Genomic DNA, 12,817 nt, shown 5'->3' with positions numbered 1-12,817 from the left:
TGCAAAGTGCCGACAGGACCGTACTGAGGTCCCATTGGTAGACAGGAGCAGCAACTGCTGGTCTCAACCTCATGGAGCCTTTTATAAAAGCAGTTACCAAAAAGTGTTGAGATAAACGCCTCCCCATATTGGCAGACAAAGTGGCTACATGTACCTTCAGGATAGCAGCAGAGAGACCTTTGTCTAGCCCGTCCTGAAGAAAATCCAGGATCACCTCCACTGAGGGATTGGAGGAGTTCACATCATGTTCCCGACACCAGGAATTAAATATATTACCGATCCTGCGGTAATTTTTGTTGTCGATTCTGCACAGATACATGTAAGAGTCTTCAGGAAGGCTCTTGACAGTCCTCTATTCCTTAATACGGACTGGTCAACCTCCAGGCCGTCAGGTTGAATCTCCTCAGATCCTGGCAGCTCAGCTCTCCTTGGGTAACCATGTTCTTGGAGGGGGGAAGCCTCCAGTATATGACTTGATTTTTCCTCATGACCTGGGCAAACCAAGTCCTTTTTGGCCAGAACGGAATTATGGCAATATCCAAGACTTGGTCCTGTGCTATTTTCATCAATAACCTGGGTATGATGGGAATTGGAGGGAATATGTATATCAGCCTGAACCTCCATGGGATGGACAGGGCGTCCACTGCCAAGGGATTGTCCTCCTGATACAGTGAGCAGAACATTTCCATCTTTGCGTTGAGTCAGGTTGCCATAAGATCGACCTCTGGGAGACCCCATCTTTGGACGATCTGTTGAAACACGTTTGGATTGAGAGACCATTCTCCTGATACGGTAATACCCCGACTCAACTGATCCGCTACTATGTTCAGGGAGTCCTTGATGTGAACAGCGGATAAGTGGGTCAGATTCTTCTCTGCCCACATAAAAATTAGACTCACCTCTCTCAGAAGGGCTGGAGACCTGGTACCTCCTTGCTTGTTGATATATATCACTGTGGTCATGGTGTCCAAGTGGAATCTGACCACTTTCCCCTTGAGGAGTGGGGAGAAGTGACACAATGCAAGGTACACCGCCCAGAGCTGCTTCAGGTTGCAAGTTCCCTCCTCCGGTCTTTTCCAACGTCCTTGAATGGTTTTCTCCTCCAGATGGGCTCCCCATCCCCAATGGGATGCATCTGTAGTCAACAGGGTCCACCATGGTTGGACCGAGGACCTTCCGTCTTTCAGGTTTATCCACCATCTAAGGGAAAGACGGGTACTGGGAGAAAAGCAGATTCTCTTGTGTAGTCCTTATGGAGATCTGTTCCAGGCGCTCAACACTTCCATCTGGAGGAGACACAAATGCCATAAAGCCCAAAGGACCGCTCTGGCCGAGGATGGCATCAGGCCAAGGACTCTCATGGTGGTCCGGATGGTAACTCACTGGGTCCTGAAGCGGACGGCCATCTCTATCTTTAATTTCCTTAGGCTAGTGAGAGAGATCTGCATGTTTTGTGAATCCAAGATAAACCCCAGAAATTTCTTCTGGATAGATGGCACTATCTCTGATTTCTCCCAATTGATTAGCCATCCTAACCTTTGTAGAAAGGAAATGGCAACTTGAAGATGACATTGGAGTACCGGGATAGACTGAGCTTTTATGAGCCAGTCATTGAGATAGGGAACTATGAACAGACCTTGTAGTCTGAGGGCGGAGGCGACGGGTGCGACCACCTTGGTGAAGACGTAGGGGGCTGAAGAGATGCCAAAGGGGAGTGCAGCGAACTGAAAGTGCTCTCTGTGGCCAGACATCTGGGTAGAAATCCTGAGATATCTTCTGTGTGGATGATAGATGGGGACGTGGAGTTAAGCATCCTTTAGATCCAGTGTTATCATTACTTCGCCCTGCTGGAGTAAGGTCGTTATGGAGTCTACAGATTCCATCCAGAATGGCTTTTTTCTTCTAAAACGGTTGAGGAAACTTAAACTATTATCATCCTCCAGTCTCCCAAAGGTTTTGGAACCAGGAAGACTGGAGAGTAGACCCCTAGACCCAGCTCTGAAGAGGGAACCCTTTCTAGGGTCCCTTTTGAGATGTACTCCATGACAGATGTCTCCAAGATGTTCTGTTGGAACAAAACGGACGCGGAGAGGCTGGTCGAATTCTATGGCATAACCATGCTCTACTACCCACAAGATCCAGGGATCTTCTATCAGATGTTGCTACATGGTGATAAAGAGGGAGAGGCGACCTCCCACTGGGCCTTTGGCCACAGAGAGCGGTTCACCTTCAAAAGTTTGGCCTCTTCTTTGGTTCTTCTCTGGAGAGACCGTGCCCAGAGCCTCTGGAGCGATATCTGGCCCGGTCTAGTTGGGATGCGTCGATGGAAAACATATTCTTGAAGACCCTTGAAGCGATGAGAGCTTTCTCAAGAAATTTCCATTCTTGCTCCATGACCTTAGTCAGAGCAGCATCCGCTTGGAAGGCCCTTTGCCCCCAGTGGTGGATGCGGAGGATTTCCCTTCAACATCCTGGTCCCTCGACCGGATGGACTTCAGCAGCCTGGGTGTTTTATCACAGTGGAATATAGGTCTGCTGTAACTGGTGGACTGTTCATCATCAGATGGACAAGAGTCTTCCTCGACATGCAATCTTTCCATGGAGGGCAAAGATAAGGAGCGCCTATCAGTGTGCTGCCATTTCGAGAGCTGAGCAATGGAACTCCGGATATCCCTTATAGAATCCTCCTAAACAAAAAAGAGAGGATGATTACCAGAAGTGAGAAAAAGCTTTCCACTTTTATTCTGGATCCATACTCACCATAAACTCCTTTACCCAAACCACTACTTCTCTTGAGGAGGGTTCCTCTGGAGGAGGCCTCTATAGGACCGGCAACGTGACCAATCATAGCCTATGAAACATAGAATTTTAGTATCCCACACTGGGGGATAATACTATGTGAGTATATATATCTATATATACCCATACCATCCGGCAGTGGAGTATCACATTCCATGCAAGAAAAGTGTCTCCTTTTGGAGAAAGTCTTTCTCTTCCATGATCGCCCGGAGGAGTAGTGGAAGATGACATAGCAGGTCAGGCAATCCAGCAGTAACCGCAACAAACCTCACCTATGAGGCAAAAAACTGGGTAATACAAAGGAGTATAACTAAGCTTAAGTATATAAAAGGCCTTACAGGAGTCTAGCAGAGCTTGTTTGAAGACCATAATAACAACAAGGAACGTCAAAGGGCGTTTACTTAGCAATCACCTAGTAATCTAGTGAGCCCAACTAGCACTACCAGGAAGGCAAGAAGACCCCGCTGCAGACTTCCTTTAATGTCTTAGGTCAAAAGGGGTGGGGCTTATGATGAAAGCTTCAAGCAATGCCATTAGCAAAAAATTGCCTCCAACCCACAAACCCCACAAGTATGTACCCCTATGATGCTCAGCCCCCCCCCCCCAAAGTCCCCCGCTACCTGGAACGACCAGGTAAACCTCCGGGCGCAATTTCACAAAACTGGAAGTGCAGGCAGCACCGGAAGTGTGCGGCCAGCACTGCTGTCCCTTCAGGAACTTAGGCCTAGAAGCCGAGTTCCGGGGACGCCCGCAACCGCTGATGTCGACGTCGGTGCAGCCCCTGCCAGACTGAAGATAGCACAGAAATGGCCAGAAACAATGGTGGCCATGAAAAATCACGCTCAGGTAAGGGCACTAGACCCAGGCCAGGCCAATTAGGCCGAGCTAGTCCGCAAAAGGCCACAGGGCCTCACAAGGCAATCGCCACCGTACAGAGAGAAGGGGGGTGGAGGGGTTGGTGGGCGGGGGGATGAAAAAGAAAAAAATAAGGGAAAAATTCAGGACCAGGTAAAACCAAGTCCTGACCCTCAAGGAGGAAACAGAGTCCTCTCCACCTATCCAACACACAGGACAGATAAAAACATGCGGGGGGAAGGTCTCAGTGCCCTCTTATAGGGTCATAGCCATGCTTATGCAAATTTGGCTGATTAAAATTCCGCCTGTCCTACCAGCACACAGGGGCAGAAAACACCCCGTATTGTGTTGCTGTGGGATGACAGGAAATCCTATCCTACTGATATTATAAATATTAAAATTTGTGTGTTTGGATGTTTGTGTGTTTGCATGTTTCTGTGTTTGTTATTCAATCACGCAAAAATGGCTGAATGGATTTGAATGAAATTTGGCACATAGATAGACTATAACATCGATTAAAACATAGGCTACTTTTTATCCTGGTAAATGACATGGATTCATGACTGTTATGAATTTATGTTCACATACTATATTACACTGCTCTTGCAGCAGCCTTATCGCAGCCAGGTCTGTTATCTCAGTATGCAAACACACGCTAACCCTCAGGGATTCTGTACATGCATTTGCATATTATCTGATCAGCTTCAGGCAACATGTTGACACACTGGATGGGAAAACACCTTTAATCCAAATTGGCAGTTTGCTACTTTTAAATCTAATTTGTTGCAAAATTCTAAAACAACAGCTATGAACGTAGACAGAAATCAACAGAGTTCTCCTCAAGTGGAGCTGACGGGGATCATCAGGACCAACAACACGCTCATAATATGGCGTCCCAGTGAGCTGCTAAGATGCTAGAACAATCACGGGCATAGCGCAAGCAATAAATTTACCGACAGTCCAGCTTGACAGCTGCTGAAACACCGGAGCAGGTGGATCATCAATGCCAAAAACACGCTCATTATATGGCGTCCCAGTGAGCTTCTGAGATTCGGGAACAATCATAGGTACAGCGCAAGCAATGAGTTCAGCGGCAAACCAGCTTAACAGCTGCCGAAACGTTGGAGGAGGCAAACCACCGACGGCACCAATTTTCTGAATATAGGCGGATTATTGACGCCAACAATCCGCAGACGAAGTAGCTAGTAGAATTATATCACAGCATAACATGTAATTGCCTTGATATATCGTGATAGATACAGTATATCATGACACACAATTTGATTGGCAGCGGCTTCAACACCGTGGCAAAAAACGCAGTGTTTTATAGTCCATACATTGCAGAAACATAAGTGCAGCGGAAACGTTGCGCTTTCGAAAACAAGCTTGGAAATCGCAGCCTGTCAATAGTACCTATGGAAACCTCGGTGGTTTCCCTGTAGGTATAATTGAAGAAGAAAGTCTGTAGAGGAAACCACTGAGGACTTTCTGTGAAAAGCACTGCGGGAAAAACTATGATGCATTTCTGCAGCAGCCCACCACGTGGGGCCTTAGCCTTAAAGGGCCCTTTGGCATTAATACATATCACCAACTGCTCTATGTACTAAAGGAGACACAAGATTCCAGACTGGTCACCCCCTGTTCCAACATGACCAAAAGGTGCTGGTAACAGAGAACTATAGCATTTTGTAAACAGATTTATGTTACAGAAAGCTTTATGCTACACATTATCTGGAAAACTACCACAAAAAGAACCAAATATGAAGGGCTTATCCTAACTGGACTATCTCTATGTCAAAATACCCTGTTAGGCTATAAGGACACATCTTTGTGAATTTTGGAAGGGTAAAACCTATTCCTCAGGTGTGCACATGTTCATAGAATTTGGTTGAAGAACATTTCTAAGAATTGTTTTTTCTGACAATCTCAAACAAGAATCACATTGTACAGGGGTTCTGGCTGAGATTTTGGCAGAATTGGAGGTACAATGCTGAACTTCACCCCTCCACCAACATCTACACACGTCTGTCCTGTTCAAACTGTTAAGCTCAAGTAACACAAGATGGCTCAGGTTGAGAACTGTACACACTCTATACCAACTGTGACATCATAGAATGTTGGTGATGTCATGTGGTGTCTACAATGCAACAGAGCTCTGAACCATAAACCTTCATCTACATGATCAAATTATAGATATGAAAATGTGACCACACTAATATGGATGATTATGTAGATAACATGATCACATTATAGATAATGTGACCCTGCAACTGTGACCACACCAATATAGAACTATATCACAGTATAACATGTATTGCATGATAAATCATGATACATATAGCATGTTACATATTATGATTGGCTGTGGCTTCAACACCGTGGCACTCCATACATTGCAGAAAAATATGGACTCCACGCTGTGTAGTGAATAGGATCATTTTTAGAATCCGATTTTCGATCATTAAAAAATCCCATTGATATACATTAGGATCGGAATTGGGATCCGGATTGGGTTCGGATGGAAAATGATCGGAAATCGGATTTTAAAAACGATCCTGAAATCTCAAGATCGGCTCAAACCTATCTGTTACACTTGGTACTGTTATGAAAAAGCTTCATTAGACCCTCGTATCTATATACTAGACTTGTCCCCCAGCACTTATGTACTGATGCTTATACACTTATTGTGTTACACCAGGGGTGCCCAATACGTCGATCGCGATCTACCGGTCGATCGCGATGGATGTATGGGTCGATTGCGGGATGCAGTGAGGCATCCCCGCTGTCTGCTTCTGCACAGAAGGAAGTTCACAGTCTGGAATTCTTGACTGCTTCCCTTAACCACAAGGTGTAAGGCTTTGATCCTGTCCATCTGTTTCACTGGGACAACTACTTCACCCAGTGAGGTCTCTGGTGGTTATCATCCCCCCTCCCCCCCCCCTACTTTCATGTTGTCTCCCCCTTGTCCTTTGTGCTATCTGTGACATTTTTATTTTTTCTTTAACAATTGCCTTACATGTTTACTTGCTTTTTGTTGGCACTTGTTAGACTGTTGCACCCTATATTTTGCGTCACTTTTATGTTGTAATTTGTCCTTATTTGTGAAATTTTATAAAGATAACAGTTTTAAAAAATTTATTTTATAGAAGTATTATCTTATCAGTGATCAGGTTGTACACAGTGCTTCAATTGGAAAAATTACATTTTTAGGGGGAATTCTGGAATAATGTTTCCCCCCTCCTCCAGGAAAACCCCGCTCCCCCACTGCAACCCCACCCCCTGCAGACACACGCATTCCTGCACACACTATTATGCCCAATATTGGCAATATTGTCATAAATTATGCCCGATAGTGGCCCTTAAACATAGTATTATATGCCTCAAAATGCGCCTCGAACACAGTATTATATGCCCCAAATGGCCCTTGAACACAGTATTATATGCCTCCAAGTGCCCCTCGAACACAGTATTATATGCCCCAAATGGCCCTTGAACACAGTATTATATGCCTCCAAGTGCCCCTCGAACACAGTATTATATGCCCCAAATGGCCCTTGAACACAGTATTATATGCCCCAAATGGCCCTTGAACACAGTATTATATGCCTCCAAGTGCCCCTCGAACACAGTATTATATGCCCCAAATGGCCCTACAGTATTATATGCCCCAAATGGCCCTTGAACACAGTATTATATGCCCCAAGTGGCCCTTGAACACAGTATTATATGCCCCAAATGGCCCTTGAACACAGTATTATATGCCCCAATTGGCCCTTGAACACAGGATTATATGTCCCAAGTGGCCCTTGAACACAGTAATATATGCCCCAAGTGGCCCTTGAACACAGTATTATATGCCCCAAGTGGCCCTTGAACACAGTATTATATGCCTCCAAGTGCCCCTCAAACACAGTATTATATGCCGCAAATGGCCCTTGAACACAGTATTATATGCCTCCAAGTGCCCCTTGAACACAGTATTATATGCCCCAAGTGGCCCTTGAACACAGTATTATATGCCCCAAGTGGCCCTTGAACACAGTATTATATGCCCCAAGTGGCCCTTGAACACAGTATTATATGCCTCCAAGTGCCCCTCAAACACAGTATTATATGCCCCAAATGGCCCTTGAACACAGTATTATATGCCTCCAAGTGCCCCTCGAACACAATATTATATGCCCCAAGTGGCCCTTGAACACAGTATTATATGCCCCATTGTAGACGCAAATGAACAAATATTAGGATGATCCTGCCTCTTTTCTCCTCTCCATTTTTCACTACAAACTTTAAAAAGGCATCCACAAATTGATAGGCTTCCTATTGGTCATGGCCTGATCCATCATACCCAGGTTGTGGAAGTCCTCTTCGCCCCCAACCCTAGCACTCTAGATCCTGCACATTCAATACATAAAAGACATAGTGGCTGAAGTGAGACTGGATGATAGTGCTCACCAAAGAGTTTTTCATCTAACCCTCCCCACATGTGCATCTATACCCCCAACCATACACACTCTGGTATTTGTATTCCTTGTGTCCTCTCCCACTCCCCATGTTCCGTCTTCACCATCCCTCCTCCCCTCCCGCCTCACTCTAGTTATGAAAACTATTTTCATTGATTTTGATTCTACTGTGTGTTCTGAAAAATTTCAAATAAAACTTTTAATGAAAAGGAAAATAAAAGTCAGTAAATTTTACAGTGATATTAATATTTACATAGTAAGACTGTAGTATGTTATAGTATGTTCTTAGTCAGTAGAAGACTTTGGTGTAATCTGTATTGAATACTTTGAGTACCCTCTAGTGTTGAATTGTGGTTTTGCAGTCCAGTTTTTCCATTTTCAATGCAAGCTATGAATTCAGAATAACCTATAACACTTAGGTGTGACAAAGACCTAAAGGTCTGTGTTATGCCTACTAGAGATGAGCGAACAGTGAAATGTTCGAAGTTCGATTCGAGTAGCCGCTCAATACTCGACTGTTCGATCAAGTTTGCTAATCTATCGTTGTACTCCAGTCCACCCATTCCCCTAATCATTTTGGTTGCCCGTCTTTGCACTTTTTCAAGTTCACTTATGTCTTTTTTGTATATCAGGCCCAAAATTGCGCACAATATTCTAAGTGTGGCCGTACCAGTGATTTGTATGGAGGCGTAACTATGTCCTTGTCATGAGAATCTAGACCTGTTTTGATGCATCCCATAATTTTATTTGCCTTGGCAGCAGCTGCCTGACACTGGTCACTGAAGGTAAGCTTGCTGTCCACCAAAATCCCTAAGTCTTTTTCATTGGCAGTCTTACCCAGTAATTTACTATTAAGTACATAGTCATACATTTTATTACATCGACCAAAGTGCATAACCTTACATATATCTACCTTAAACTTCATTTGCCAAGTCTCCGCCCATGCTTCCAGCTTCCTTAGATCCCCTTGTAATATTCTACTGTCAAATCTGAAGTCACAATTGCTGATGCATTGCTACTGGATTTATGTTGAAATACTAATTTTCCTTTAAAACTAAAGACTATCAGCTTTGGAATAAAGAATGTATTATAAGATGGCGACGATTCTTATGTTTTGCTAAATTCTTTAGATTGTAACCAGGACTACAACTTGCTGTGCGTCACGCACCAGAACCAATCATATGAAGAATTTTCATGTTATATTATGCATTAAGCCTTTCTTTTCCTTTCCTGTATAACTATGTGTGACGTGAAATAAACTGGGTTCAGTGCTGCTAGCCGAGGATAAGAGAGCATAAGCTGAGAAGTTTTGAAGCAGTTCGAGTCTGATTCATTTCTTAAAGCGACGGTGCACACACATGCTCTCACTAATTTGGATCTGACTGATTGACCCGTGCTGTCGAATTCGACCCTGACACTACTATCCTCCTCATTATTAATTACCCTACAAAGTTTAGTATCATCTGCAAATATGGACACCCTGCTTTGTAAACCCTCTACCAGGTCATTAATAAAGATATTAAACAGGAGAAAACCCAAAACTGACCCTTGCTGCCTCCCCACTGGTGACTGTGACCCAGTCTGAATATATACCATTAACAAGTACCCTGTTTCCTATCAGTGAGCCAGTTGCTAACCCAAATGCATATGTTTTCCCCCAGTCCCAGCATTCTCATTTTGCATACCAACCATTTATGCGGAACAGTATCAAAAGCCTTTGAAAAGTCCAGTTACACCACGTCTACTGCATTACCCATGTCTGGATACACCACTAGAGATGAGCGAACACTAAAATGTTCGAGGTTCGAAATTCGATTCGAACAGCCGCTCACTGTTCGAGTGTTCGAATGGGTTTCGAACCCCATTATAGTCTATGGGGAACATATACTCGTTAAGGGGGAAACCCAAATCCGTGTCTGGAGGGTCACCAAGTCCACTATGACACCCCAGGAAATGATACCAACACCCTGGAATGACACTGGGACAGCAGGGGAAGCATGTCTGGGGGCATAAAAGTCACTTTATTTCATGGAGATCCCTGTCAGCTTGCGATTTTCGCAAGCTAACTTTTCCCCATAGGAATGCATTGGCCAGCGCTGATTGGCCAGAGTACGGAATTCGACCAATCAGCGCTAGCTCTGCTGGAGGAGGCGGAGTCTAAGATCGCTCCACACCAGTCTCCATTCAGGTCCGACCTTAGACTCCGCCTCCTCCGGCAGAGCCAGCGCTGATTGGCCGAAGGCTGGCCAAGGCAGAGCCATCTGATGTAGCAGAGCCGAGTGTGCATAAGGGTTCTAGTGCACCCTCGGCTCTGCTACATCTGATGTAGCAGAGCCGAGTGTGCACACTCGGCTCTGCTATATCAGATGGGCTGACCGGCACACGGTGTAGTTGAGCAGAACTGGCTCAGCACTGCTAAGTCTCTGCATTCCCATAGGAATGCATTGGCCAGCCTTCGGCCAATCTGCGCTGGCTCTGCCAGAGGAGGCGGAGTCTAAGGTTGGACCTGAATGGAGACTGGTGTGGAGCGATCTTAGACTCCGCCTCCTCCAGCAGAGCCAGCGCTGATTGGTCGAATTCCGTACTCTGGCCAATCAGCGCTGTCCAATGCATTCCAATGGGAAAAAGTTTATGTCGCAAAAATCACAATTACACACCCGATAGAGCCCCAAAAAGTTATTTTTAATAACATTCCTACCTAAATAAAGGTTATCCCTAGCTATCCCTGCCTGTACAGCTATCCCTTTCTCTAAGTCACAAAGTTCACAGTCTCATATGACCCGGATTTGAAATCCACTATTCGTCTAAAATGGAGGTCACCTGATTTCGGCAGCCAATGACTTTTTCCGATTTTTTTTCGATGCCTCCGGTGTCGTAGTTCCTGTCCCACCTCCCCTGCGCTGTTATTGGTGCAAAAAAAGCGCCAGGGAAGGTGGGAGGGGAATCAAAATTTTTTGGAGTTTGCCACGTGATGTTCGATTCGAATCAAACACATCGAACAGCCTGATATCCGATCGAACATGTGTTCGATAGAACACTGTTCGCTCATCTCTATACACCACGTCTACTGCATTACCCATGTCCAGGTACATCACGTCTACTGCATTACCCATGTCCAGTCTTGAACTGACCTCCTCATAGAAGCTGATCAGATTAGTCTGACAGGACCGATTCCTCATAGACCCATGCTGATTTGGTGTTATAAGATTATTTACATTGAGATACTCCAGGATAGCATGTCTTAGAAAGCCCTCAAATATCTTTCCCACCACAGAAGTTAAACTTACTGGCCTATAGTTTCCAGGTTCACTTTTACACCCCTTTTTGAAAATTGTCACCACATTTGCTATGCGCCAGTCCTGTGGAACAGACCCAGTCATTACTGAATCTTTAAATATTAGATACAAGGGTCTATCTATGACCGTGCTTAATTCCCTCAGAACTCGGGGGGTTTATTCCATCTGGACCGGGCGATTTCTCTATTTTAGTGTTTTGCAGGTGGCGCTGTACTTCTTCCTGGGTTAAGCAGGTGACATCTAATTGAGAGTTAACATTACCCCTAATCATGTTGCTGGCCAATGGATTTTCTTGTGTAAACACTGTAGAGAAGGCATTTAATACTTGTGCTTTTTCCTCATCCTCCTCCACCATTACACCCAGATTATTTTTTAGAGTGCCCACATTGTCAGTTTTTATTCTCTTATTATTTATGTAATTGAATAATAATTTTGAATTACTTTTACTTTCCTTGGCAATTTTTCTCTCAGCCTCAATCTTCGCCTCCTTTATTTGTCTTTTCCACAATTTATTTTTCTCTTTATAGTTTGTTAATGCTGTGTCGCTACTCTCTTGTTTTAGTACTTTAAATGCTTCCATACAGAGTACAACATTCGGCCAATCAACGCTGGTTCTGCCAGAGGCTAATCTGTGAGGAGGCAGAGTCTAATATCGGACCAGAATGGAGACTGCTGTGGACCGATCTTAGACTCCGCCTCCTCCGGAAGAACCAGCGTTGATTGGCCGAATACTGTACTCTGTATGGCATTCGGGCCAATCAACGCTGGTCAATGCATTCCTATGCCGAGATGTAGCAGTGCTGGCCATGCACTCAGCTCGACTACACCGGAGATGCAGCCGAGCTGAGCGCATGGCCAGCACTGCTACACCGGAGATGTGAACCCTGCTGCATCAGAGATGTAGCAGAGCTGAGTGTGCGCTGAACCCTGCTGCACTCTCAGCTCTGTTGCATCAGAGATGCGCTGAACCCTGCAGCACACTCAGCTCTGCTGCATCAGAGATGCGCTGAACCCTGCTGCACACTCAGCTCTGCGGCATCAGAGATGTAGCAGGACTGAGTGTGCGCTCAACTCTGATGCACACTCAACTGTGCTGCATCAGAAATGCACTGAACCCTGTTGCACACTCAGCTTTGCTGCATCTCAGCAGAGCTGAGTGTGCAGCAGGGTTCAGTGCACACTCAGCTCTGCTTCATCTCTAGTGTAGCAGTGCTGAGCGCACGGCCAGCACTGCTACATCTTGGCATCAGAGATGAAGCAGAGCTGAGTGTGCGCTGAACCCTGCTGCACACTCAGCTTTGCTGCATCTCAGCAGAGCTGAGTGTGCAGCAGGGTTCAGTGCACACTCAGCTCTGCTTCATCTCTAGTGTAGCAGTGCTGTGCGCACGGCCAGCACTGCTACAT

This window comes from Leptodactylus fuscus, chromosome 1 (genome assembly GCF_031893055.1).
Source record: "Leptodactylus fuscus isolate aLepFus1 chromosome 1, aLepFus1.hap2, whole genome shotgun sequence".
NCBI lineage: Eukaryota > Metazoa > Chordata > Amphibia > Anura > Leptodactylidae > Leptodactylus > Leptodactylus fuscus.
The sequence above is the reverse complement of the archived record's forward strand: the minus strand, read 5'-3'. Positions refer to the sequence as shown.